The 27,651-nt window shown below is 41.6% G+C and overlaps 1 pseudogene; it reads left to right on the top strand.

The window, feature by feature from the left end:
* Nucleotides 1-607: 607 nt before the first annotated feature.
* LOC136179108 (piggyBac transposable element-derived protein 4-like) lies at nt 608-27,651 on the top strand (annotated as a pseudogene).

The following is a 27,651-nucleotide window of genomic DNA, read 5'->3' as shown; positions in this document are numbered from 1 at the left end:
ATGTTCACATTAATTTATTTTAACACACAAGTAAAGGTTCATACTACAGAGTAGCTGCTCTGTGGTAACCATGGACACCAACAGTAGAAAAGAAGGTTTGGTTACTTAGCAACATTCTAGTTTCAGTTAAACTGCGGAACTAGTTGAGTTGGTTTAGTTAAAAAATAATCTGTTCTTGATTTTTTTTCTCTATCACTATTTTCTATTTTGTCATGTTTTCTGACAAATGACTCAATGATTATTAAGGCAGCAACTACAGGAGGTGGCTTGCAGTGGTGTGTTGTTTAATCAAATGTCAAACAGTAAATATGCTTCTATTTTAATATTGCAGTTTAAAAGGGTAGCAGCTAATTTTCTCATGTTTTATTCCATTAACTTTCCTTGAATCACTGTTTTTACTATATGAATATGTCTAATAATGTAGTAGGTTTAACCTGTTTGCTAACTTTTGTAACTTTTTTGCTTTTGTCTATTTAAGGTGATGAAGCTTGAGGCCCTTGGCTACAGGCCACTTTTATTTATGGGGAAAAAGGGCTTCAAATAAGTGGGTGGCAGACGTTATAACCCACCTAGAACCCAACCCAACAAAAAAAAATTACTGGAAAAGATGCAGAGGGCTTACGAGTTCATCTTGACCAAGAGTAAGATGTTTTTTAGAAGTTAACATTGTTTTAGATACATTTTCTTTGTTCATATGTACAGAATTGAATTTGGAATAAAACTGTTAACATTAACCACCACAGCCAGACACCCTTGCAACGGAGCAGCCGGAGCAGCCAGAGCAGCCAGACACCCTTGCAAGAGAGCAGCAAGATACGGAAGACCAGGAAGAGGATTTATTTATTCTTAATCTGGTTCCGGTGTCTCCCACACTGTCCCCCACCTCTGTTTTTTCTTCTACCACTGCAAGGACCCCCACGCTGACTCAATCACCTACAGGTACTCTGGCTCAGAGGAAGGAATAAACACAAGACAAGAAACACTGAGGACACAGAAATTCAAGAATGTAACATTAAGACACACGAACATAGAGAAACACTAGGATAACAGATTGCAAAATAAAACAGGAAACATTATAGATTAAAGATTAAACCAGGAAACATTAAAATAACACACAAGGGAAACAAGCAACACCAGGGAAGATGAGAACTCAATACAACAAGACAATCTAAACTCTGAAAATCTACAAAAAAGAAATGAAAGATTTAAAATATATAAATATCAAGCATGTTTGAAATAAATCGGGGCGTCCCGGACGATCTTTGAACAGATCGCGGAGGTTCAGATTGGATCTTTATACGACGCTCGCTACAAGACAATTGCTTCATAGCAGCCTCGAGTCAGGAGCGACCGTGACTGTCGAGAAGGAGGAATCAGAGCTCAACTCGGCCAGATGATCTGAGCCGGGCTTTATGGAAGTAAATAATGACACTTTTTGTGTATGCACACAAACGTCATCTTTATATTAAAACACACACTCAGTGTTTAAGTCATAGCCTGACTCCAGAGAGGAACAAACAGAGGATGAAGATAACCAATAAATGACGGCCTCATTCCTTCAGACAGAAATGATGAAAGGCACCATCAGTGTCCCAGTTCTGTTAGGGGTAACATTGTTTTATTCACACGCACACACACGCACAAACACACGCACACAACTTTTAACAGATGATTTTAACTTACACTTCACCTCTGTGGAAGATGTCAGACCAGCTGCTTTTATCTCTTCTTTGCCTAAATGAAAATAAAAAAAACAATTGATTTACTGTTCACTTAAATATATTAGAAAATCAGACATGAATCACATTGCAGACTATCAGTTTCTAACAAAATACAACATATCTTACCACCTGTAGTCTACGGTCTGTGGTGCTAACTTAGCTTAAATAAAGCTTAAATATAGAACGATTTCATTAAAAACAGAGGACCCAGCAGCCCACGTATTTTCAATAATGATCAAAATAACTGGATTTTAAAACATTAAAACACAGTGTGTTTAAATATTAGACTTTGAATACGGTGGTTTGTTGTACTTACACATTTCTTCATTGTAGACCGGCAGAGCGCTTTCGGCGTAGCTGGGCTGCGTAAGTCATCAGGGCAGTACGCTAAGTGGGCGGGGCGTGTTACCAGGGCTCCTGCCCCCGGACCCTACTGCGCAGACTCTGGCTCCAAATGACGTCAAAATCGCAAGATGGAAGCGCACCTAAACGGCGTATTTTGGCTTCAAGAAAGTTGAGTGGGAACAGCTACAGTGGGCGCGCGCTCCGCAGGCTCTGTGCAATCAGAGCCGCTGTACTATAAGTCTCTGCGTTCAACATAGCAAAACTGCCTTTTAAAAAAAATCCCTCTCGACTCCTGAGGAGTGTTAACACTAGAACAATGCAAATAACGCAAATAACTCTTTTTTAAATAAAAATCCTATGACTTTTCTTAAATATGTGTCCTGTGTGTTTTCTGAAGTCCATGTGTTACTAAAATAAAACACACAAGATTTCTGAGCACTTATACCTCTAACCGCCGCCGCCTTCATATTGACGGCAGTTGAAAATGAAACATTTCCCTGGATTGTTTTCACGCGTCGTTTACTTTTTTATTAGTTATTATTTCTATTTATAGACTTCATATATATGTGCGGGAATTTAACAAAGAGCGACAGATAGATAGATACCATAGACAGACAGATAGATGGCAAATGGACTTGAGCTTATATAGTGCTTTTCTAGTTTTACGACTACTCAAAGCACTTTTGCCGCAGGTGTGTGCATTACGTGCCGTGGCGCTGTCCAAGGTGCCGATCGTTCATTTGTTCATCTGTTTGTTTGTTCGCCGCTGCATCTGTCATGGATTTCTGCAGTTATTTTTGAAGGCTAGTTTGTCATGCCCATAGATAGTCATGTTTTTGTTGTTGTTGTTGTTTTTGGCGTGTGTGTGTGTGTGTTCAATGATTTCCTCTATGTGGGGAAACAAACCCAGTTGCAGAGAGGAGGAGGAGCATAGGTGTTTATCTCTTTTTTTGCAGTGTTTTTATTATAATGCATAGCCTAATATAGCCAACAATATAATAGACTAAAAGTTATGTATGTTTAATTTTTGTAGAATGTGTTTTAGAAACGGGAGACATGGAGCAGCAGTAAAAAACGGAGCACTAAAAAAGCCGACAGATATTGTAAATTAACATGTGACATTTAAAAGGTTACAAATCCTGCCTTATGCTGATAGTCTATTTGGTTTGTAGATAAAAGTAAGTTGTATTTAACTTATTATTTGTGTGCTTCTGAGCACAAACAATTTCATTTGCATATGCCGTCTGAAAGAATGTTGGTGGTCCTAGTGTTAAGACAGCAAAATAGAGCAGAATCACATCAGCTTCATAGCGAGAGAGAGAGAGAGAGAGAGAGAGAGAGAGAGAGAGAGAGAGAGAGAGAGAGGGAGAGAGGGTGAGCGACTGTCCGTACATGCATCAAAAAGTGAAGCTTCTCCTTACTCCGTTATGTACAGCTGCTTGCTGATTGTGCTGAACTCCAATAAATAACAGAATATCTGTTAATGTAGGTCTACAGCTGTTTGCTGTTGTTTCAGTCCTGAAATATAATGGGATATCGAGTGGAACTTTTCAAAACGCGAGGTGTACTCCTGTTGTTGTTTATGTCTGTGTGCGCGCGAGCATAAATTGAGCAGATTAAAGTTGTTTGTTGCAAAAACGAGATTAATTTCACCTGTAAATAAAGAAATCTGCACTCCAAACAAACACAGTGAGAGGCAGGTTGTTTTTGGATGTGGAGGCTGTAGCCCCCTGAACCCCACCCCCAGACCCTCCCCTCAGACAAACACTCACCCTCCTCTCCCCTCCATCCTGTCTCCCTCCTCCCTGAAGTGTCTGTTTGGTTTCTATGGAGACTGAGGTAAGAAGAAAGACAGCTGGGCGTGGTGGTACACAGGAATACACACCCGCTGAGGGGCCTGGCCCTTTCAAATAGCTTCAGTAGTGGTGTATGAATGGAATTAGTTACTTCTGATGATGCTACATAGTGATCACTACCATCAGTGTGTGAATGGGTAGTCGGAAGACTAGAAAAGCGCTATATAAGCTCAAGTCCATTTAACATTTACCATTTACATGCAGGAAAAGGAGTCACAGGTGGGATTCGACCTGGGCAGCCCGCCTGGAGGACCACAGCCTCAGTACATGGGGTGCGCACACTAACCACTGCGCCCCGTGTGAGGGGTGTTAAGAGGGATGTTAATCCCCCCGATCTGCTCAGAAGACGATCGGGGACACCCTGATGTCAATATTTAAGATCATAAATCATATTTCTTCCTTGGTTCAAGATTTACAACAGGAATTTGTAGATTACAGGCTCACAGTTATCTTCATAGTGACACCAGGACAATTCAATGTGACTGAAGCAGTGAAGAAATGGAATTTGAGAAATTTAGATTTTAAGGAATACAATTCAAATAGCATGATAAGATTTATTAAACGACTGTTATCTGTTATGGTTTGTTATATTGGGCCCCGCCCCCTCCAAACATGGATATTGATTATATGTACGATGCCCCTGGTGGTCTGTCAGCCCCTGACAGCATCATTTTAAGCAGGTTCCAGGTTGTGCTGTATTTCTGTGTGAACATGTACTTCCTGGTTACGGGGTACCGCCAAATGAAAGTGTGTTGAAGTCCTTAATGCGTAGAGGTGACTACAGTGGACAGATATTCTAAAGACATATTCTTATTATATGTGCTTTTCTCTCCTCCTAACAAAGATGGCTGACAGCCAGTCAGAAAAGCCTCCAAACCCTCTTTTCTAGGAGACCCCTGTAGGTAAAAATATGTTGTAACATGTAACACATCTAAAGAGACAGTATGACTTTAGATGAATCGCCTGTCCGCTAAATTGGACGTCATGCGTCCAGAGATATATTTCAACTACAATCCACACTGTTACTGTGACTGTTCTGCAAAAAAAAAACATCATCTAGAAACTTTTTTGGCTCCTACCAGAGCGGTGCCCTCTCTAAAACAACCCATGTGGGCAATTCAGCTACAGTTGTGCTGCCCGCCTCCACTGGTCCCTTGTTGCTGTTAATTTAGAGTTCTATTAAAACAAACCAGCACACCGTGAGGTTTATGTTCCAAAGAGTACACCACTGTTTTCTCCTTATGGTTGATTGACATTAAAAAAAAGTTGATAAAAAGGTTAGCTCAGTTTGCTACCGCTACATATCCTAGCATGCTTTGAGCAGCGAATCAGACGGTTGCAATATGCTGAGCATGTGGGCAGATTTGATTTTAATGTCAATGAAAACAAGTCCAGCCCCGCCCACACAGTCCAGAGATATGATCTAAACTAGCAAAATAAGCAATAAATAAACCTTTTCATATATGAAGGCTTATTTTAACATCATACATGTTTTTTAAAATGTAAAGACACATTTCCACAGGCTTCAGAACCAATGAACACAACATGTGGTTGTGAAATCTTCCAGCATGATGGCGTCTATTAAAGTGAATAAATCTGTGTTTGGATTCTCTTCCTGTCAGAGGTCTGTGTGTAGGATGAGTGAATGTCAGCTGTCCCGTTTTCAAGGGCAGCGATGAACTCACCTTTGGTCCAGTGAAGAGAATCGCTGGCTTCTTTAATGCGCTCAGCTAAGGGCTGCGTCTTCAGCTCACCACAGGGTCAATGGTCTCAGCTGGTGTTTAGGCGCCCGTAGGGTTTCATTACATCTTTGTTGAACTGTGTCTCAAATGCCTTCGGTGGTATAACGCTTATTAATGAGTGGTTGCACTTTAAGTTCACAGTCTGCTGCGGTATTGATTTCTACATTTCACATTTAACTTTAAACTGTCAGTAGAAGTGTTTGTTTATCCCACTGTTTGAATTCTTTCAGTTTGCAGGTTTCTGATTTAGTGCACAGCAGAGCATCACTTTTTGTTAATTAAAGGCGGCAGTTTCTATGAACATCAAAGAAAGAATACAAACACCTGAAGTGAAAAAGAAAACCTCCCTGGACTCCATGGGCATCATTTATCAACATGCATGAGTACAAACAAATCTGTATTTATCAAACATGTGGACGGGCATCGTACGCACATTGGTAGGTAATCAGGGTTGATAAATCCCACATGTTCTTAAGGCTCCTGCATGTACGACAGTGTTACTCATTGCACGGCTCACCAAGCTTTAACTTGCGGCTCGCACTGCAGTAAATAATTATTAATGCAGGGAATACAGATGTTTCATAAAAACACTCTAAACGACAATATTACATGTTACCTCTTTAAAACATTTAAAACTACTGCTCTTATAATATTTCATAAAAATTTAAGTCATTAACAATGTCATGCATACCCTCATCAATGGCTTGATAGTTTTCACAAAAATATTTGGGCTTAATTGGAGGACACTGTGACCAACCTGCCAACACAGCGCAACAGCGTCATAACATAACTCGGCTAGAGCGAGCAGCTTTTTCAACATTCATGCTAGCTAGTTCACAGACAAAAAATGGATTGATTTGTGATCAAAAAACAGTTGGACAGAATCAACAATGTGATAATGTGACTAACGAGGAAAATGAAGCTCATCAAGAAGATCCCGGAGAGGGGACTAGTGGACAGTCAAAAAAAGAAAAGTACGACCCATACAAGATGAGCATCGGAAATTCCAAGACAAATGGACAGAAGATTTTTTAACTCTTTGTGTTTAATATGCAAACAACTCAGGAAAAGAAAAATAGAGCAGCTTACCACTTCTCTGTCTGGACAGCAAATGCTGATACACAGGACAACTTCTACAGCTGAATGTTTAACTGAGGCTTCTTTTGAGATCGCGTGGATTTTGGCTCGGGCAAAAAAAAAAACCTTCTCAGACTCATAAATTGTGAAAGAATGTTTTTTTGGCTTCAGTGGGAATATTGTTTGCAGAGTTTGACAACAAGGACGCAATTTTAAAGCACATCAAAGGATTACAAAATAACCACTCTGTACATACCAGACAGAGAATTCATTATTTTCCCAGAACTCAGAGCTGTCACCACACATGACCCAGCTCTGCACCAGCACTTCAGCCACAGAGGATTTGTGGATGTTTTTGAATCCAGATTCAGTGATGTGAATGAGCACAAGGAGATGTTCAACTTTATTGAGAACCCCTTCTGTGTTAGGTGTGTCCTCTCTCACTCCAACTATCACACAGCTGTGCCCTGCTAGTCGTGCTGCTCTGGAAAGTGAAATAGTAAGAGTTGCAGACAAAAGACATTCTCAAAGTTGAACTCAGAGCAGGTGTTGGTCACTTCTGGAGTTTGGTGTCGGAAGAAGATTTTTACACTTTGAAGCCACTTGTACAAAAAGTGATGTCCTTCTTCCTGAGCTCAACATTCTCAACCATGAACACTATAAAGAGGAAACAGAGAAATCGCCTCACCAATCTTGAATGCCTCACAAGGATTGCAACAACGAATTACAAATATAACTTGAAGCAAGTCAAGGAAATTCATGCGGCTTCCGCTCATCCCAGTATTAAGGTAGGCCTGCTTTTAATTAGGATTGTACTAGTAGCATTATATAATGTATGTTGTGGGATGACAAATGAATAAGCAGACATGATTTTAATGACTGGAGGTGGCTTTTTTTTTTTTAACTTGGTTTTTATTAATTTTTCTCAACAACAGTACAATATGAAAAATATTTCTTTTTTTTCCTCTTTCCAGCTGTATAGATACATTCGGATATTAAGCCAGCAGAAATAGATTACAAAAGTAAGATACTAACCAAAATGTCCATCCAAAGAATATACATATACACAATAATGCACATAAACAAACAAGTACATAAATAAATGTTCAAAAAAGTAGAGGAGAAATGAAAATCATAAAGAAAAGTTGTAATCATAAAGAAATAAATTCTAATCCACTCAAAGATATCATGTGTCAAAGTACAGGTGCAAAGTCAACCCAGGGAAAAACGGTGCATGATCTTGGTCTGCGCACAAATTAAACAACACTCTCTATTGCATTAGTAAAACCAGTACAGGTCTCCATCTTGTTGTGAAAGTTTCTTTTTGGAGTCTTAATTGGTAGGTAATTTGTTCCATTTGATAAATGTCCCAAACTTTTTGGATCCATATATTGTAAGTGGGAGGGTCTGGTTTCAACCAGCATATGGTGATGCACTTCAGGACCGCTGTGAATAAGATATTAAACAAGTACCTTTTGCCCCCCCCCCCCATTCAGGCCAACAGGCGTCACTCCAAGTATCGCCACCAGGGGGTCTTGTGGAATGTGCAGCTGTTCTCTAGAAACTATAACCGCTTCTGGAGAGCTGGAGCCCGGTTGCTCATCGATGCCGACTATCCGGATATTACAGCATCTCCTTCTGCCTTCCACGTCTTCACACCTGTTATGGTTCATACTTGCAGCCCCTCCCTTCCTCATGTTTGTTGTTAGTTTTCCTCTGTTTGTCTCAACCCTCTGTTTCTCCTCCCCTGTGTGTCAGGTGTGTGTGAGTGCTGGTGGGCGTGGTTTTCTCCCCAGGCAGCCCAGGTGCAATCAATCATCCTCATCTCCAACAGTTTATCTACTCCGGTCCTTTCACCACTCGTCGCCTGAGTATACTATATCCCTCTGTGGTACTTACCTCGTTTTGGTCAACATCTCTGAGAATCATTCTGTGTGGACTACTAGTGTTTTTGCTGACTTCTACCTTTGTGCTTCTCTGCCTCAGTGCCTAATGTTTTGTGCTCGTGCCTGCCCGCCTACTCGTGGAAGCCTCTAACTTGTGGATTTTGTTTTTTCTAGCTACCAATGCTCTTTTGGCATTGTGTTTTTTGTTGTCGCACATTAAAGACTGTTTGGATTGTGCCTCTGTGTCTGGAGTTTTGCTTTTGGGTCCGTACTCTCGTGCCGAGTCATAAAAGCACCAGTCTTTCAGAGTAACCACCGGACTTTTGAGATTGGCTACAGACGTCCGTAGTGACACCACTTCGTCTGACCAAGTAGATAATCCGCCTTTCACGTCCCGAATGTCAGTTATCATGTGATCGATCTCTGAACGTGTAGCAGTAGAATTGTTAGCAATTTCCGCCCGCACAGCCTGCAGCTCCAATTTCAGTGCATGGAAATCTTCTGCCAAAGCACTTTTAAGTTCATCTCTGATTATTTTAGATATCTCTCCTCTCAGTGAAGATAGGATGTCCGTTTTAATCTCTTCAGCGGCCATGCTTAAACTTTTGTACCGAGAGGGTGAGGGCTAGTCCGAGCTGTCGACTGGCTGTGTACTCTGTCTCGTGGATCTGGCAGGAGTGTTGGAGTGTTGCTACCGTAGCTACCGTGTTGCTACCGTACCGTAGCTTTTCCGCCAGGTCGTCAATAACTCAAATAATTCCACTTACTGGGCATTTACTGTGTGTGACTTTGTCCTGTCGGTATGGCTCTCATAGAGAGCTATATTTATATTTATATATATATATATATATATGAAGCAATTAGAGACACGGTTATGTTCAGAGTTACGGCAAATTCCACTCAGGTGTGCAGCAGGTAGAGGGAGGAGGGAGAGAGAGAGAGAAGAGGGCTGCATGTTACAGAGAAACAACAACTAAAACAGATTAACGGCTACATCAACTTTATAATGTCAAAGTCTGTGCAGAAGGGGTGTAACGGTACACAAAAAATTCAGTTCGGTACGGGTCCAAGTTTTGAAGTTTCGGTTCGGTACATTTTCGGTACAGTAAAGGGACCTCATGCAACACTTTATTTTTTCTTTATTAGAAACATTTAGAATTTCCCTTTTACAAATTGGGTGCAGCATCGACAGTTCAGACTAACATTTTAAATTAAACATTGTAAAAAAAATAAAAAATAAACTTATGCTGCATCCTTCAACCAAAAGAGTCTCCAATAAATAAAAGATATGAATGAAATAAAATATTTTAGAATGAAATGAAGTAATTAATATAGCCTATATGTAAAAATGTTTATTTTTAACTACAGTGACACCTTTTAGTTTATGAAGGCAACAGTTTTTTGAATGCCCTTTGAGCACATAATAACCCTAATCACATCTGGGACAGTTTCATCACAGAACTATTAATATTTCCCTCTGTCGATATAAGAACTTCAATGGCATTTGTTATGGCTTTGGCCCGTTCAGAATTACGAGCAAAAAGCTGTCGGTTGGGGAGGGAGGGTGTTCATTCTATGCTGCAGGTTATGCTCCCACACAGATGTGTCTCCCCTTTCACGCAGCAGCGCTGTAGGAGCGGGATCATCGTTGAAAATGAAAACGAAACTTAAGAGTAAGTCCGTAAAAAGAACTCCATCCCAGTTATATGTAACTGTCCAAACCGACAGGGCTCGAGGAACTAGTAATCTGCACAGTTTACACAGTTTATGTTTGAACTTTTTTAAGTTACTAACTAAAAGTTGTGTCCCATATCCGCAGCTGCAGCCTTCCTTCACACTGAGCTGTACTTCCGCTTTACGGTCCGTGTGGGAACACAGATTAAAGCACTTCTGTTCCGCGCGTACCGAAACGGTCCGGTCCGATCCGAGCATGTGTACGTTTACACCCCAACTGTGCAGTGTTAGCAGAACATCCACTGATCATTCTTCACTAACCACGTTTGAATGGAGAGGACTGATTGTGTTAATTATAGTAGCGAGTTGAGCAGCTCACAGATTTACATGATGGATTTGACTTCCTGCAGAGCTGAAGAACGATGACTGAAGACTGAATGTAAGCCACATATACATGGAAGAATTTAAATAAGAAAGCACAGTCGCAGAATCAAAGCGAGACAAGCAGGCAGCTTATCACTCACTGCTAAATGCCAAGGTAACACTTTTCTCTTGCATGATAAATGACTGGTACCTGTTATCGCTGTGTGTGTGTGTGTGTGTGTGTGTGTGTGTGTGTGTGTGTGTGTGTGTGTGTGTGCGTGCGTGTGTGTGTGCGTGCGTGCGTGCGTGCGTGCGCGCGCGCGTGCGTGCGCGCGTGCGTGTCCTTGTTAGCCTCTTTTTTGTTGTTGAGATCAGAAAAATGAGGAGGGAGAGAAAGCTTCAGCGTTTGATCTCCGAGGCCTGCTGGGCTACAAAACAAATGTGACCATGTTTCCTGGACTCTGCTTCATTATTATTATTATTTTTTATTCTGATTATATTTTAAAGCTATGCAGCCTTTGAACCCTTTATCTGTGTGGTTAATTGATTGGTTTCTGTTCGCTTTATGGAAGGACGCTGAGCAGGGAAGTCTGAAGTAAATGACTTAGGAAGCTAGGGAGAATAAAAAAACCCTGCACACTCGATATAAAACACAGAACAACAAGACATTAATCAAATGAAATCTTGAGTAGATACTGTCCTGAAAGGATTTAGTTACATAGTGAATCATGTTGTAGGTATCCACTGAATGAAGCCGCAGCTTGACGCTCCCAAAACTCCTCTCTTGCATCATTTTCATCCAAAAAATCCACAGGACCAAACGATCAAAGTTTAAATGTTTACTTAACCAAAAAAAAAAAAAAAAACAGATACAGGTTAGTCCAAAACTATACAAAAAGAGAGAGAGGTCAAAAGACTGTGTGGCTCCACTCTCTACTTGTCTCAACTAAGCCCAATTAAGTTCACAAGCCCCTCCCCCTCCCAGATCCAATGAACAAAATGATTACATGCGTCCATGCATTTAACATGGTGAGCAATAAGGCTCCTACACATGTTTTGAAATATCTGACTGGAATGATCTTTGGGGAAGAAATGGACCTCTTTCCCCCCACAGCTGTGTCCAGGTGTCATACCCAAACCTGTGAGGGATCACCATGTGTTTAAAAAACCACAGAGTTCAGTTAAAGGCTTTATATGTGATTTTTTGATCCAGCAGATGTCGCCCTTGAACACCAGCATGAAACCAAAACAACTTGCGCTGCATTGTTGTGTTAGCATGCTAATGCTAGTGATCTTTATTATGCTCGTATCTTCACACTGCATGTAAATTTACCTGAAATGAGCGTGATCTAGAAACACAGTTAAGCAGTGAGTACAGTATGTTATTCTTCTTTTCTCTAGTCCCTCAATTAAACAACTTTTATACACGAGGGGAGGATGTTTATTTATTTATTTATTTTTTATATTATTTTCAGAGGATATGCTTGATTTCTATTACATGTAAGTGTGAAAAGTCACATATTAAGCCTTTCAGAGGGCACATGGTCGTCACACTCCTGGGACACTTGCCCTTAACTTTCTCTTTTTGGTTGGAGAGATAAGTTTTAATTTTTTACACTGATTAAGGGTTACAAACACACTAAGTAATCTCTAGTGTGAGTGCTCTGATCTGTGCTTGAGCTCAGTGCACTTCCTCGACCCTGGCACAGTTTAAAGAGGTGTGCTTTGTGGACAGCCTTCATTCTGGAGATTCTGTCTGTATCTGATTTAAATGATGCTGCTGAACTCTGTCAATTACCCCCATGCAGTCTGATGGCTGAAGGAAGTTTTGATCTGCGTTTACCTGACACTCTTTTTTTAAGTAGAGAGTAGAGATTATGTCAGAGGAGAGGCTCATCGTCACACAGGTCTGTATGAGAGGTGGATTACATGTTCATGTTCAGATCAGAGGATGACAAGCTGTCACTAAACGTCCTCTTTTACCTTGATCGAGTCTGCTTTGGGAGTTGCATCTTGAAACTCTTCATTAGACAGTTTTAAGAACTCAAAGCTGCACAGAGGAAATATCTTCATCACATGATTGTTTAGTTTCTGTAGAGACTTATATATGCTTATGTATTACAGCTTTCATCGGCTGAAACAACAGAGGAAAGAATCACACGTTAGAGGAAATGCAGCTCTTTCATATTTCCCGCTGCGTTATCCATTTACTCCTTCTTTGTTGTGTTTTTTAATGTTCTCGTTTGTTTTTCTTTTTTCTGACTGCACACTAATGCTCCTGTGGGGACAACAAAGATCTTTATTTTTGTCACTCCCTTTTCTTCACCCTTTGACTTTTTGTTCCCCTTTCACACATGAGACGCCCTTCATGATCTCTTTGTTTTTATGTAAAGAAATCTGAACTTGTGAAGAGACAAACCTGCAGCAGAACAAAGGTGACAGAGAATCTCTCTCAAGCCGTCAGACTTCACAGTGACAGAGAGCATAAAGGGGAGGCACTTAGTGAGACAACACCGAACATGCTGACACTTCATCCTCACCGTTCCCCCTTCTCTCCATCTTTAGAATCTGTGAGGCTGCAGGCACTTGTTCACTCTGTCATTCACACACACACACACACACACACACACACACACACACACACACACACATACTCATCCAGTTGTTTTCTTCTTAATTAGATTGATGTGTGACTCTGATCAGAATCTGTTATCATCAACATTTACATTAAGGTCTTCACTGGTTTGCTTTCTTTACAGTGACGATCTGAAATGCATTTAGTAGTAAACTTTATCTGCTCATATTTTGATTAAATGTAGGAGCAGGGGTGTAACAAACGGGTGGCATGGGCCCCCCCTTCAAATCTGATTGTCCACCCCAGGTGCCTTCCAAAAAATCCAAATCTATGATTGGCTATTTGCCTAATCAGAGGCAGGACTTCAGTACAAAGTTGTGACTGTGTTGAATACTGGTGCACACTGTTTAACTTGCAATCGACCTAATTGCCAATACATTTATTTTTGCAAGTTAGACAGCGTACAATTAAGCAATTTTGCTCAAGTAAAATTGGGACTTTGCACAAACATCTTTGTTTTTGAGTCCCTAAAGATAAGAAGATTTATATGTTGCCAAATTGTGTTTCTTACAGGTCCACATTATCAGTCGGGATAGAAGGTTTAAAAAAGTTCAATTAATGTGCATATGCCCACAAACGTCAGGCCATCCCTACATCAGTCAGGTCCCCTGGTGGACCACCTCAGTTAAACAAGACACGCCCCCTTTGTTGGAGATGAATCGGCACCTTTTCTATGGCACTTTTAAAAAGGTGTGAATCACAGCTGGCACTGCGGGTTGATGAGAGTGAGGATGACAACACTCATAAAGGTGTAGTGCTGAAGATGTAAAACCTTGAGAGGAAGCAGTGAGGTGAGGACTGTGCGTGTGTGTGTGTGCGTGCGTGTGTGCGTGCGTGCGTGCGTGCGTGCGTGCGTGCGTGCGTGCGTGCGTGTGTGTGTGTGTACGTGCAGGTCCTGGTTTGAATCCCCGTCTGACAGGAGTCTCTCTGTGAGGAGGTTCCTGGTTTGAATCCCCGTCTGACAGGAGTCTCTCTGTGAGGAGGTTCCTGGTTTGAATCCCCGTCTGACAGGAGCCTCTCTGTGAGGAGGTTCCTGGTTTGAATCCCCGTCTGTCAGGAGTCTCTCTGTGAGGAGTCTGCATGTTCTCCTCGTGCATGTGTGGGTTCTCTCCTGGTACTCCGTCTTCCTCCCACAGTCCAAAAACATGCTCGTTAGGTTAACTGCTGACTCTAAATTGATCATAGGTATGAATTTGAGTGTGTCTGGTTTTCTGTCTCCGTATGTCAGCTCTGTGATTGGCTGGAGACCACTCCAGGGATTAACCCCACCACCACCAACCCCTGTCAAATGGGAAAAACTGGTTATGAAATATAACTTTTTGTTAGATATGAAATGTGTGACACATTAAAAACTAAATAAATATGTTTGCTCAAGTTTGTTTCAAGCATGTTTGTGCTTGAAAATATTGAATCTTTAAATTTGTCCGTTATGGTGCAAAGTTTCCTCGAGGCAAAAAAACGTTTAAAAAATAATAATGAATTAAAGATTCTCATAAACCACAAACGTATCAATAAACAGAAAACGATGGATGTTCTTTAATCCTTCAAAAACGTGTTCTCCAGAGACACAACAGAAACACAACTGTTATTCCGCTGGAGGGTTTTTTATCATCTCCTCAGTTTGCACATCACTGCTGTCCACCTCCTCAACTATTTTTAGTCTACTTTTAATTGTTCTTCCACATGCACCAACCACGGCGCCCGCGGCACTGAGTCCACTGGTGCTAACAATAACTAAGGATGTTGACGGGCAGAGCTCAGGAGACATGAAGCAGCTGGAACTGAATCCCTGTACGCTCTTTAGTTCACCGATGAAAACGTGAAGCTGTGAAGTCGGGTGCCCCGATGTTTTTACTACGAGCTCTTCATCTCCCCGCGTGTTACAGGTTAAAGAGTTACCCTGTTGAATCTCTGTGGTTGCCGTAGTTACAATGTCGAAGAGTGTCCAAACCATTTCCCCTTAGTGTAGTTTTAACTAAGGACACATCTGATGACATTCGGGTTTTTTTTATGACACTTTCTGTTTTCAACATCTGTTGTTACCATGACAACCACAAACTCATTCTGCCGAGGGCCCCCAATTACCACAGTCACTCTCTAAGCCATAACACCATGTAATTATCAAATTCTTATTTAATTATCAAAAGTCACGTCTGTTGTAGCAGCAATAAATAAGAAAAAGACTTCATGGACTGTGAACGATCTACAATGAACATGAACACAGATTAACCCTTTACTGTGATGAAGGCTCACCACCTTCACCTCTTTCTATCTCTATAGTTGTTAATGTTTCTGATATGTCACATTTCATGTGTGTTTTTGTTTGTTTGGAGCTTCATAATGTCTGCATGTTGACTCCTGTATAATTTAATGCTGAAAATGTTCCTCGTGTGATTTGCATATTATCGCTGATGGTTCTTTGGGCCTGAGCTGGACAGAGCCGTAGTTAAAGAAACACTGTGGTCTAAAAGATGTACAGCATTTTCTATTGTTTCCTTCTGCCCATTCCACATGTCAATAAGAATAAAAAGCATCAACCGGAAGGTCGGGGTTCGATCCCCAGCTCCTGCAGCTGCATGTCCAATGTGTCCTTGGGCAAGACACTTAACCTGGTCAGCTGCTTAATCAGCGCCAAATGAATGTGTATGAATGGATGAGTTAATACTGATGGACTCTTTACACTGCAGCCTCTACCATCAGTGTGTGAATGTCTATGAATGGATGAGTTAATACAGATGGACTCTTTACACAGCAGCCTTTACCATCAGTGTGTGAATGTGTAGGTGTGACCTGCGGTGAACAGAGAGCTTTGAGTAGTCAGAAAACTAGAAAAGAAATAAACAAGCTCAAGTCCAATTACCATGTCAATATGTTTTATTTATTGTTCTTATTAACATTTATTCCTCCTCCTTTTGAGACCTTCATCAGAGGGATTCTTCCAGTGGCAGACGTTAATCAGGAGTAGAGCAAGAGAAAGGAACACGTGTTTAATGTTTCCTGCTGTTGTGTTGAAAATGATTAATGTTGTTCACAGCATGAAGAGACAATTAAAGTTGACTAATTTCATGATAAAATGTAATTTGTTGAGCTGCTCTTTAAACCAATACATCAGTTTCTCTGTGGTTGATTTTCCACCACAGTATGAGCTCAAACGGTGTGGGTTGTCGCAGCCGTCAAAGAGGAACACGTATGTCATCAGTCAGAAAACAACACACTGATACGAAGAGTATCTTACTGTAGTTTGATCGCAGTTTAAATGAAACCTGAGTGATCACATCCAGTGTGAAGAGTGTGACGGCACTCCCGCCAGCAGGGCCTGCTATTGTGTTTCCCTTCTGTCTGTGTGTGTCTTGTGTCCCTGCAGGCTGCTGGTGGGCGGTGTTCTGCCGCACCTGGGCAGACGTGGCCAGTCTCCCAGGTGCAGACTATTTAAGACCGGGTTGATAACCTCACTCTCTCTGGATCCATCCTCCGTTTAGCACCATTACCACACTTATTGAATTGTTTGTTGATGGACAAAACCTCTTCACCATTTTTCCTCTAACTCTAATATGTGTCTCTAGTCTGTCTACAAAGCCCCCAATGATGAGAAAAGTCCATCCTCTCTGTCTTCTGCCTGCTCCACTTTTCAGAAAATGTGTGCTCAAACAAGCCGTTTGGAGATTTTCCCTTCATGACATCACAAAGGGTAGTAGCCCCTCCCCCAGGTGGGTGACACTTCCACAGCTAGGTGTTTGTTTTGCCCTCTGAGTCTGCCTTCTCACCATAAACAATAGGACATGGAGCGAGAAAACCCGAGTACACCCAAGTCCTTCCAGAGAGGGGGCTTGGTCAGACACAGCTCATTTACATATTTAAAGGTACAGAAACAGCCTGTTCTGAGCAGGGCTGAAATAGAGGGGTTTACAGGCATGATCAAACACAGGATCAGAGTGGATTTAGAACAAGAAACTTCACACATGTTTTGAGGAGCTCTAGGACTTATTTACACTTGTTGAAGAGGAGGAGGCTATGTGACCTTTAATGAAATGTCAGCTGTCATTGGGTAACCTCTGGTGGAGGCAGTACTTTGGAGAAAACAATAAACATGATCGTATTTATTTTTCCTTCTTTTTTTTATTACTAAAGGTTGCCTTTATAATAAAAGATGCTGTTTACACTGATCAAAATAAAGGATAAGTTTATATTTGAACCATCCTTACTGCAGTTATTTGTTGTGTGTGTGCAGATGTAAAACAAATTCAAATGTTTATTTAGGTAGGGGGAATCCTACCACACCCTTTAACCAGACAGCCAGGCTTGAGGCCTGCCTTTTGAAGGAATCTTGAGTCTTTTGAAGTTGCTCCTTTAGCTCGCCATCTTCTTTGCTCCGGCAATGTGGCCTGACCTGTTTAGGCAAACAGGTAACAACATCACAAGTCTGCTCAACTTGGGAGCAGCAATTTAATCAAATGTTCCATTGTGGATGTCTCACCAGTGTTCAGTCCTGAAACATTCCGCAGCAGCAGCAGCTCAAAGGCTTGAAGTCTCAGTTCAGTTAAATCCAGCTTTGTGTCCAGGGTTGAAAAGCACAGTGTTTTTCCCAGAATCAAAACTTATTGTCCGCCAGATTGCTAGGATGCTATGCTAACAGGCTCTATGGAGAAAGCTGGTAAGAACCAACAATGGAGGAAAAATTGTTTCAACTTCAAACTGATAAGAATGAATTGGATTTTGAAGGTCTTGTGCTCGAATCCGATATTCGTGGCTATCTCTATGAGCCGCGATATAGCGATGTATATGCAGCCGAGACATAAGACCTGCCTGTCAGCGGCGGAGAGGACAAGGAGCCCGGGTGGCTCGAGCTGGGGCGGACTGGTGGTGTCGGTGCTCTCACTGTTTGCCTATGAACACATACGGAAATCTCACCCGGAGATTAGTCTACCCGGAGGGTCTTTAGACTATGTGTGAACGCAAACAGCCAGATTTTTGAGTTTATCCTGCCAGACCCCTAGTATTTATTTTATAGAAAGTCCAAGTGAGCTGATGTGAGCTGATGTTAGAACGCGGCAGCATATACTAAGGAGAATTCACCTTGACCCGAGAGACGTTTATATTCTGTGTCTGCTGCACAAACTGTCTGCACGCGACCACTACGATCTCCGTGCACGTAATTAAACGTCTGCATTATGTTTTCTGTTCGTCAATATGTTGTTCTCCGCTCTCTTGTGGATGTTGTCATTCCATTGGATTACACATAGCATTGATATAAAGGCAAATATTCTCATTGTAACGTCATGTAGCGGACTCTCTTCGGCCGCTACTTCCGCCTTGTTTTTTTACGTCACGTCTTACCTCAGGAAATCCCCCCCCCTGACAGGGATAGTCGTTATTGCAACACCGGCGTTTTTTTCCAAACATATGATATTCCCTGTAGTTTTGCTGCCTACTGATCATGTCTAGCACCCACATCCTCCTCTCTCCGTGTCTGATTGGGAAGTAAATTATCTGAAATATAAAACATACAGCGGTCGTTGTCAAAAGACTGTTGTCATAGAGACAGGATGGACGTGAAGCACTTTTCTTATCAACGCACAAACGCTTCATGCAAACACTCCCGGGCTCACAGCTAGCGCTTTTCTGCCCAAGAAAAAATGCTTTGTGGACACGGGGCCTTATGTACATTACTTCTACCAACCACTAGAGGGAGAGAGTGACTCTAATTGAGGTCCATAATGAAACCGCTGAACATTAGTGAAGTCTTTATGTACAAATATTTAAGAACCAACGTGTAGAGAAAATCATTACAGACTTACAAGCTACTAGAGAGCTAGTGGCTGACTTCACAGTAAAAAGACATAACCCTCCCCAGTTGACACCAGAATCACTAAACAAACAATTAATAATGAACAAATACTTAATATCTTTACGTTGGCTGTTGATGCCAGTCAAATGTTGTGCTTAAACTGTAATGCAGCCTCCAGCCAGTAGATGGGTCTGTAACCATATACTGTCTGTATCCCTGCAGTTAATTGGCCATCTCCTCTGGCTCTACTGCCAGGATGTAAATAAGCAGCGAAATGGAATGTGTCTCGATAATTTATTCAGCAGAAACATGCAGTGTTCATCTGAGAGTAAACACAGGCAACAGGTACTGATTTGTTCATTTCTGTTTCACATGATAGTTCAGTTTGAATCAAAAGTGTTTGTTTGGATTTTTTTTATGTGTCTGCGAAGTACAACAACATAGTATTCCTTTGTCATGCTCTACAAACTGCATGTTATGGTCTGTAAATTATGATTTTGTTTTTAAGACATCGCTCCTTCCTGCACATCTGATGTCAGGGAACAGTTGGCACCTCTGACATCACCTCGCAGAATCCTCTGCTGTCCTGTTTCTGCATCTCTTCTGTGCTGTTTGATGAGCTCCCTCTGACTGGTATGCGTGTGCTCTCTCTCCTCACCCTCCTCCTCTGGTTACGCTCCCTGCTCCTCTCCTCTGACCTGAGAGAATATATTTAATCAATACTGAAACCCCACGCCACAGCGCTGCATGTTTACAGCATGTTGAGCTGCAGAGGTTCAATCTTAATGCACAAACAAAAAGTACTGAGAAAAACACCAGATTCAACTTTTCTTTCAATCAATCAATCAATCAATTTTTATTTGTATAGCGTCAACTCATAACAAGTGTTATCTCGAGACACTTTACAAAAAGCAGCTAAAATACCTTACTCTTTGTCTTTTAACATTACAAAAGAGCAGGTAAAAATACCTTACTCATTGTTATGTTACAAAAAGCAGGTAAAAGACCTTACTCATTGTTATGTTACAAAGATCCAGCCTATCCATCATGAGCACTTTAGCAAAGCAGCAAAAGTTACAGTGGTAAGACAAAACTGCCTCATTAAAAGGCAAAAATCTTCGGCCGGATCCCCGGCTCATGATGAAACAGCCTTCACAGGCCTAGACTGTGAAAAAAAGAAAGGACCCAAGTGCAGACAACAAACTAAAGATTGATTCTAACAAAAGGCAAAGAAAAATGTAGTTTTAAATCCAAACCAACGAGGAGACACCAGAAAAAGAAAACACATGACAGGAGCCAGGGACACGGGTGACTCTTGGTTTTCTTCTCGTGGATTTTTTGTTGGATTTTGACTATGATGTAGTACTGGAAATCGGTCTTGGTCACAAAAGTGACCTCGAGACCATTTTTATTTTTTAAAGGTAGCCGTATTGCCTTGGAATCAAAAGCATTTTTACTCGGTCTCAGACTGGTGTAAGACCACCACTGATTTTAAAACAAGACCGGTCAAGACCAACACTGATCGGCTATGTTTCCTCGTCATCACTGATATTAGAAGGAGAACGCCTCTTTCTAAAAGAATGAATAACATTTGTAATTCATTCACCCTGCACACAAGAAGATGATTCAGAGATATTTATGGCCTTGGTCTTGTCTCAGTCTCGCCCTGCTTTGGTCTTGGTCTTGGAGCTCGGGTATCCGGTATGTCTTGGTCTCAGTTAGTGTGGGCTTCACTACAGCACTAGATTTTGATTGCCTTTGTTTGGGGAGTTATCTCTTGTTTTCTGCCTTTTGCCTTTTTGTTGAGGTCTTCATCCTTGTTTATTTTTACACATCGTTACAAATCTGGTGGGTTGTGCTGTAGCCCGAACAGACTTCTCACCTTCCCTGAGCTCTTTCTATGTTTTGTTCTCTCTATCTTCATGAAGATCAGAGATGAGGGTAAGTAGTGAATTCAGCCTAATCCACCAGAGGCGAGCTCTAAACCCAAACAGGTGTCTAACCCGGGCTCTTTGGACCCCTGTCCTCTTTCTATGGATTCAGTTTTCATTTTTTTCCGTTGTAATGTGTGCGCCAGAAATAGTTAATATTTTGCTCGTTTGTTTTTGTGTGCTGTCTTTTGAAATGTGATAGCACAGACAAGACCTGTGGGTGGGTCTAACTTGATGAACACTGTCGAAGGGGGGTGCCCAATTCATAAGAAGGAGAAGAAGAAGAAAAAAGACTGTTAATCCCACGAGAGGAAATTAAATTTTACACTCTGTTGTTGAACATGCTACACACTCATAGGCTGAAACAGTTAGTGTATCAGCCGGGGAGAATGAAGTAGGTCTATGTCCAAAGCAATTCTGAGCTCTGGTTGTGCAAATGAGCCAGCATCCGACACTCCACCCTGAGTTCCTGTGCTGGTTGTGGTTCATGCTTCCACTGTTGGCAGGAGGTTGAATGAAGACACGTTTTCCTCTGACCTGAAGCAGCGGGGAAGCTGCTGCTTGTTGTTAAAGTCTTTGGCCAGGATCTTCCACTCCGCATCATTTGTTTCTGTCTGAACAACAAATGAAATAAAGACCACAAGCCTTTAAGAGATTGGATGCAACTAGGACTGAAACTAACCTTCATTTTCATAGTCAATGGTTTTTTTCTGTTACTTATAACAAGGGAAACATACGCTTTAAAATATACCAAAAATAATAACAGTGTACTTATAATGAAGGAAACTACTAAACAAAAGCATGATGTGACGAGGAACAGTGCTCAGAGAATGAGAGAGAGGACAGGTTGACCGCCAGATCTCAAGTTCACCTGAGAGACCGACCTGCACAGGTGACGCAGAACACCGCCCACCAGTGACCTGCGGGAAGACAGTTCTCCTCTGATCTTGTAGTCCTCCTGTAATCTTGTAGTTCTCCTGTGATCTTGTAGTTCTCCTGGGGTCTTTTAGTTCTCCTGTGATCTTGTAGTCCTCCTGTAATCTTGTAGTTCTCCTGTGATCTTGTAGTTCTCCTGTGATCTTGTAGTTCTCGTGTGATCTTGTAGTTCTCCTGTGATCTTGTAGTTCTCCTGTGATCTTGTAGTTCTCCGGTGATCTTGTAGTTCTCTTGTGATCTTGTAGTTCTCCTGGGGTCTTTTAGTTCTCCTGTGATCTTGTAGTTCTCTTGTGATCTTGTAGTTCTCTTGTGATCTTGTAGTTCTCTTGTGATCTTGAAGTTCTCCTGGGGTCTTTTAGTTCTCCTGTGATCTTGTAGTTCTCTTGTGATCTTGTAGTTCTCTTGTGATCTTGTAGTTCTCTTGTGATCTTGAAGTTCTCCTGGGGTCTTTTAGTTCTCCTGTGATCTTGTAGTTCTCTTGTGATCTTGTTGTTCTCCTGGGGTCTTATAGTTCTCCTCTGATCTAGTTCTCCTGGGGTCTTGTAGTTCTCCTGTGATCTTGTGAACCTGTGAGTCCAGCTCCTCATGGCTGTGCTCCTCTCTGTACTAACACTTCACAGAGGGACCCCTGGGGGCCCACGCCACCAGACGTAGTGAAACCAGTGAAGACGGTTGTGAGGTGTAGTTAGAGGGTGTGGGGATGAAGTAGGACTCATGATTCTGTGTTGACGGTCCCACCAGCAGACATTTATTTACAAGTGCAACCAGGAAAGATGCAAAACCAAAAAAAAAAAAAACATAATTGTGAACTGAAAACTATAAACATAAGATATTGAGAATAAACTAACTCATCACAGTCCTGATGTCCGTTCCTGACCCGTTTTTTCCCCACAGCTCACAAACGACTATCCTTTAAAGAGCCAAACCAATTATTGGATCTTGTAGTTCTCCTGGGATGTGAGTACAGCTGCTCATGGCTGTGCTCACACTCCAGAAATCGACCAAGTGGGGCAGGGCGGGGCAAAACCATTGTGCTGACGGACCAAGATGTGCACAGAGTGGAAATTGGCAGTAATAGTAAAGGCTGAAACCTGCTGTTCAGGTGCACCTGGCTCTCAAAGGGAATGGGATGTGACTCTGTGATTGGTTGATTCAGGTTGTACACCCATAAAGGTACTTACTCCAGAACATCCAGTCACTGATGTAAATAAAGTAGTTATACAGGATATTAAGTTCACCACTTATACAAGAACCAACAGACACCTGAATAAGTGGTCAATTTGTATATCCTGTTTATCCTTCATGTGTCTGCGTACTGAGAGATACTCTATTCAAAAACTCTCCACTTCCTATTTGATTCGGAGCATCCAGTGTGCGACTCGACTATTTAAAGAAAATGTCAGAAACAGAAAAGTGTTAAAACATTACAAAAGATTTAAGAGAGTTGCAGAAGCTTCTGCAAAAACGTCCTCCAACTAACCGTCAACTTAAAAAAGTACTTGTCAGGTATTTGTGGTCATTGATGTGGGATTGTGGAACCATCGAAAATTGTGTTTTACCGCTTTAGTCATTTGCTGATACTCACAAAAAGGAAGTGGGAACAGTGGAACAAGCCCCACTTGAGTTTTTCTTTGTTCTCTTTGGTAGATAGAGCGCAGCCAACATCGCTTGCAAGTCAACCACAAAAGCTGCTTCAAAATAAATAGCAGAATTCTGTGCTTTAAGGCTGTGTAGGCAATAGCCCACTCTGTGTGCATTCAAGTGCTGCCAGTCCAGAGGAAACCTTTTATCAACCTGTTCCTTACAGGCTAATCTTCTCCTTTTTTTTCTCCTTTCTGCCTTTCTCTATTCTTTCATCTGTCTCTCCTTCCCTTTGTGTTGGCGTCCCAGCACTCGAACACTGCGAGCCCTCTGGTTGAGAGCACTCAGAACAAAACGTACAGCAGCCTTTTATGAGCCTCGGCTTCAACAAGCCTTTTTTTTTTTTGCATCCATGAGAGCAATTTTTGATGTGTGAAGCTGAAATGGATTGGCCAATAGAATAAAGTGTGTGTATGTGTGCTGGTGATTTGCAGTTGTTCTGTGTTGGAGCAATTTATTTCCAAGGACAATAAAACAATTTGGATTGAGAAACGAGTCTGGGAGAACATTGAGGGGCTGAACACGCCATCATTCAAAGTTTTCTCTCGGTAAAAATGACAATCTGACCCTGTCACTTACAAAAACTCACTTTTAGTGGACAGACTTTGTGAGGAAACAAAGCTGCAGACTGAAGACCCTTTAAAAGGTAAACACATGGTCAAGGTTCCTAAATCATTTCCTCCCTCTCAAAGTTTTACGAGCTTCCTTGTTGTTTGGTGTTTGTTGGTTTCCTGACACTTCTTCAGATCATCAGAGTCGGGCTGACACACCACTGATATTAAACAGTTTTCCTGTCAGCAAGCACAGCAAGCAATATAAGCACTTAGTTGTGAAAGTGCCCATTGGCCAAATACATCCATCATCCATCACTCCAACAGTTATTTAGTTTTCTGACCCCCTGCCCCTTCACAGCTGCTACCAGGAGCCTGCTCTGTGCCTCTCTGCCCTTCCAATATTATCACTGCATGCAGCACACCCTGTGAGGACAGAACAAGCAATATTCAACGTTTCCATTAGAAACCTTTGTGATGCAGACCTCCAAAGGCTAAAATTGGACCAAGTTGTCAAGTGCAGTTTGAAATGTATTTTTTTCTTGGTATTTGTCTGCAGTGATTGACCGTTTTCACAGGATGTGTGTGCGCCGCACATTCCAGCGCCCTCTCTAGTTAATGCTCATGCACTGCAGTAGATCTCCAGCATGTACCAGCAACGCCACTCCACTCCAAACACACGCTGAGTCTATTTCCAATGAAGCCCGCTGCAAGCATCCCTCATGCTGAACAGAGAAGATCGACACGGACAGGAAGTCAGACAAGGCAACGCATCAAGCATCCTGTCAATCTTAAAATTAAACTAATAAACTCCTCTTCTTATTTTCCATCACTTTATTATAACGTCAAAACAAGCAGCGACGGGACAACAAATCAACCCCGCAAAGACAAAGCAACATGTTGTCTGCACCTTAATCTCTTTATTTCTGCGTGATCTTGTAGTTCTCCTGTGATCTTGTAGTTCTCCTGTGATCTTGTAGCTCTGATGTGATCTTGTAGTTCTCATGTGATCTTGTAGTTCTCCTAAGTATCTCCATGCCGTAAACTCTGGGAGCGAGGACGGCTAAACCGTGAATATATAGGGGCGTGGTATTTAAAAGACGATCGTTTCCAGCCGCAACACTTATCAACACCCGGTCTTGCGTACGCTGTCATCAGCCAGATACGCACGTTTCATAGGTCCCACGTGGACCCTGTCGTACAACAATTTCTACATCCAAATCTGTTTCTACACCAGATTGATAAGTGAGGACCCTTGTGATCTTTTAGTTCTCCTGTGATCTTGTAGTTCTCCTGTGATCTTGTAGTTCTCCTGTGATCTTGTAGTTCTCTTGTGATCTTGTTGTTCTCTTGTGATCTTGTTGTTCTCCTGTGATCTTGTAGTTCTCATGTGATCTTGTAGTTCTCATGTGATCTTGTTTAATATTATTATTATATATTATATTTAATATTAAACATTTAAAGCCAATAAGCATAGCAAGATACGTATGAGATTCCATTTCCATTTATTCAATCACACACTTGTCAAACACTTGTCTGGCATTTTGTGCTGCTGTTTTCAAGAGTTAATAACTGAAGAGAAGAACACCATCGAGAGAGGACAGGAAACACTCAGGGGACGAGTCCTCCATGTTGTCAGGGGTTGCTGATGGATCTGAATCTGAGAGCATCTTCTGTAATAAAGAAAAACAATCATGGAGTTAAATGTAAAGTATAATGAATTTTACTGTGATGTTTATGCCTCAGACCTGAAATCAGATCTGTCCTCAGCTTCTGCTAAACTTCAGGTTCTAGTTTGTTTTTAAGACAGGATAACTATTTATGAGGAAAAATAAAATATATAATAAGACAGGATGAATCCAATAATATGATCAGCTTTATGAATTTATGTTTTAAGACAAAAGTGTTCCTGCCACTTTCTTTTGAAGATTATTGTAAACTGTCATCACATGGGCCAGCCTGATAAATTAAACTAATGTTAAACATTCTCATATAATCAGACAGCCAATTTGTGTGCAGAACCTCACCGGAGCTGGAATCAGAGTCTGGACTGCTGTTTCCTTTGGGCATTGATTTCCTTGAAGACAGAAAGAAGAACAATTTAAACATGAACTTCTTGCAGAACCATAGAGGTTGTTAAAATCTTCTGCTAGTCTTCCTTACATTTTAGGAAGGATTATAAATTGTTACTAAAATTACTTTGATGCTTTGAAGCGGTTACAATAACACGGTCCAATCATATGAGAGATCATTTTACCTTTGAGTCCTATGTGAAGGCGTTCTCTTCAGAATCAGCAAGACCAGATGATGGCGTCCACCTTCACAACGTGCTGCTTCAGTCTGGCTGCATCATGGTCACCTACAGGAACACCACAGAAATGCAATCAAAGTACTTCAGTTTATTTATCAGAGGATATACTGTATGCAAAGTAGAATTTTTATTAGCTGTAATTCCTCAAAAAGACATTGATCTGGTCTTCCATCCCTCCTCTGACAGCATCATGAGAGAAACACCACCATGGTCCAACAGCATATGCAAGGTCTCGTATTGATGACATAAAGTGCACTTTTGACCTGATTCTGCCCATGCCTATAGAAGAGGTGGTGCTGAACATGACAAACAAGGAGGGGCAACGTGGGTGTCTCTCCTGCCGTTGATGTACGATCCAGGCTCTGATGTGACTGTGGATGAGCGCCTGGTCCCCTTCAGAGGCCGCTGTCCATTTAAACAATACATTCCTAGTAAACCAGGGAAAGATGGGATACAAATATGGGCAGCATGCGATGTCAGGTCCAGTTATGGATGGAACATGCAGGTATACACTGGCAAACCTGCTGGTGCACAATCTTGCACAAAAATCAGGGCATGTGAGTTGTCCTTGACATGACCAAAGCAATCACCTGTGATAACTTCTTTACCTCGCATGCTCAAGGTCTGCAGCTGCTGATAAGAAAACTGTAAATGGTGGGAACAGTACGGAGGGATGTGCCTGAGCTTCCCCCTGCACTGGTGTCAAAAACGGACAGAGCTCGGTTCTCATCGAAGTTTGCCTTTACGGAGACCCATGCTCTGGTGTCCTATCACCCCAAAAAACACAGGAATGTTCTTCTGATGAGTACTCTTCATCGGGATGCTGCTGTGAGCAACAGGGATGACAAAAGACCAAAAATCATCAAAGATTACAACCACAACAAAGGGGGTGTCGATAACCTTGACAAGGTAATGCACATCTATTATTCATAATATTTATAATATTATATATGGAAATGAAAAATGAATTGAATTTGTGTGTAGGAAAATAAACTTACATTTCTGAATTATTCTTTTTTGGTTTGTTTCTTTTATTTTAGTTTACCAGTGTACACATGCAAAAGCCCGTTGGCCCATCATTGTCTTCTTCAACATTCTCAACGTATCTTTGTCCTGTGGTCTGAGATCGAGCCAGCCTTTAATCAGGGGAAGAACAATTGGCGGTTCATGGAGGAGGCTGTTCATGGAGGAGCTTAG

The sequence above is a fragment of the Labrus bergylta genome, chromosome 4, assembly GCF_963930695.1.
Source record: "Labrus bergylta chromosome 4, fLabBer1.1, whole genome shotgun sequence".
NCBI lineage: Eukaryota > Metazoa > Chordata > Actinopteri > Labriformes > Labridae > Labrus > Labrus bergylta.
Note: the sequence above shows the minus strand (reverse complement) of the source record. Positions and strands in the feature narration are given on the sequence as shown.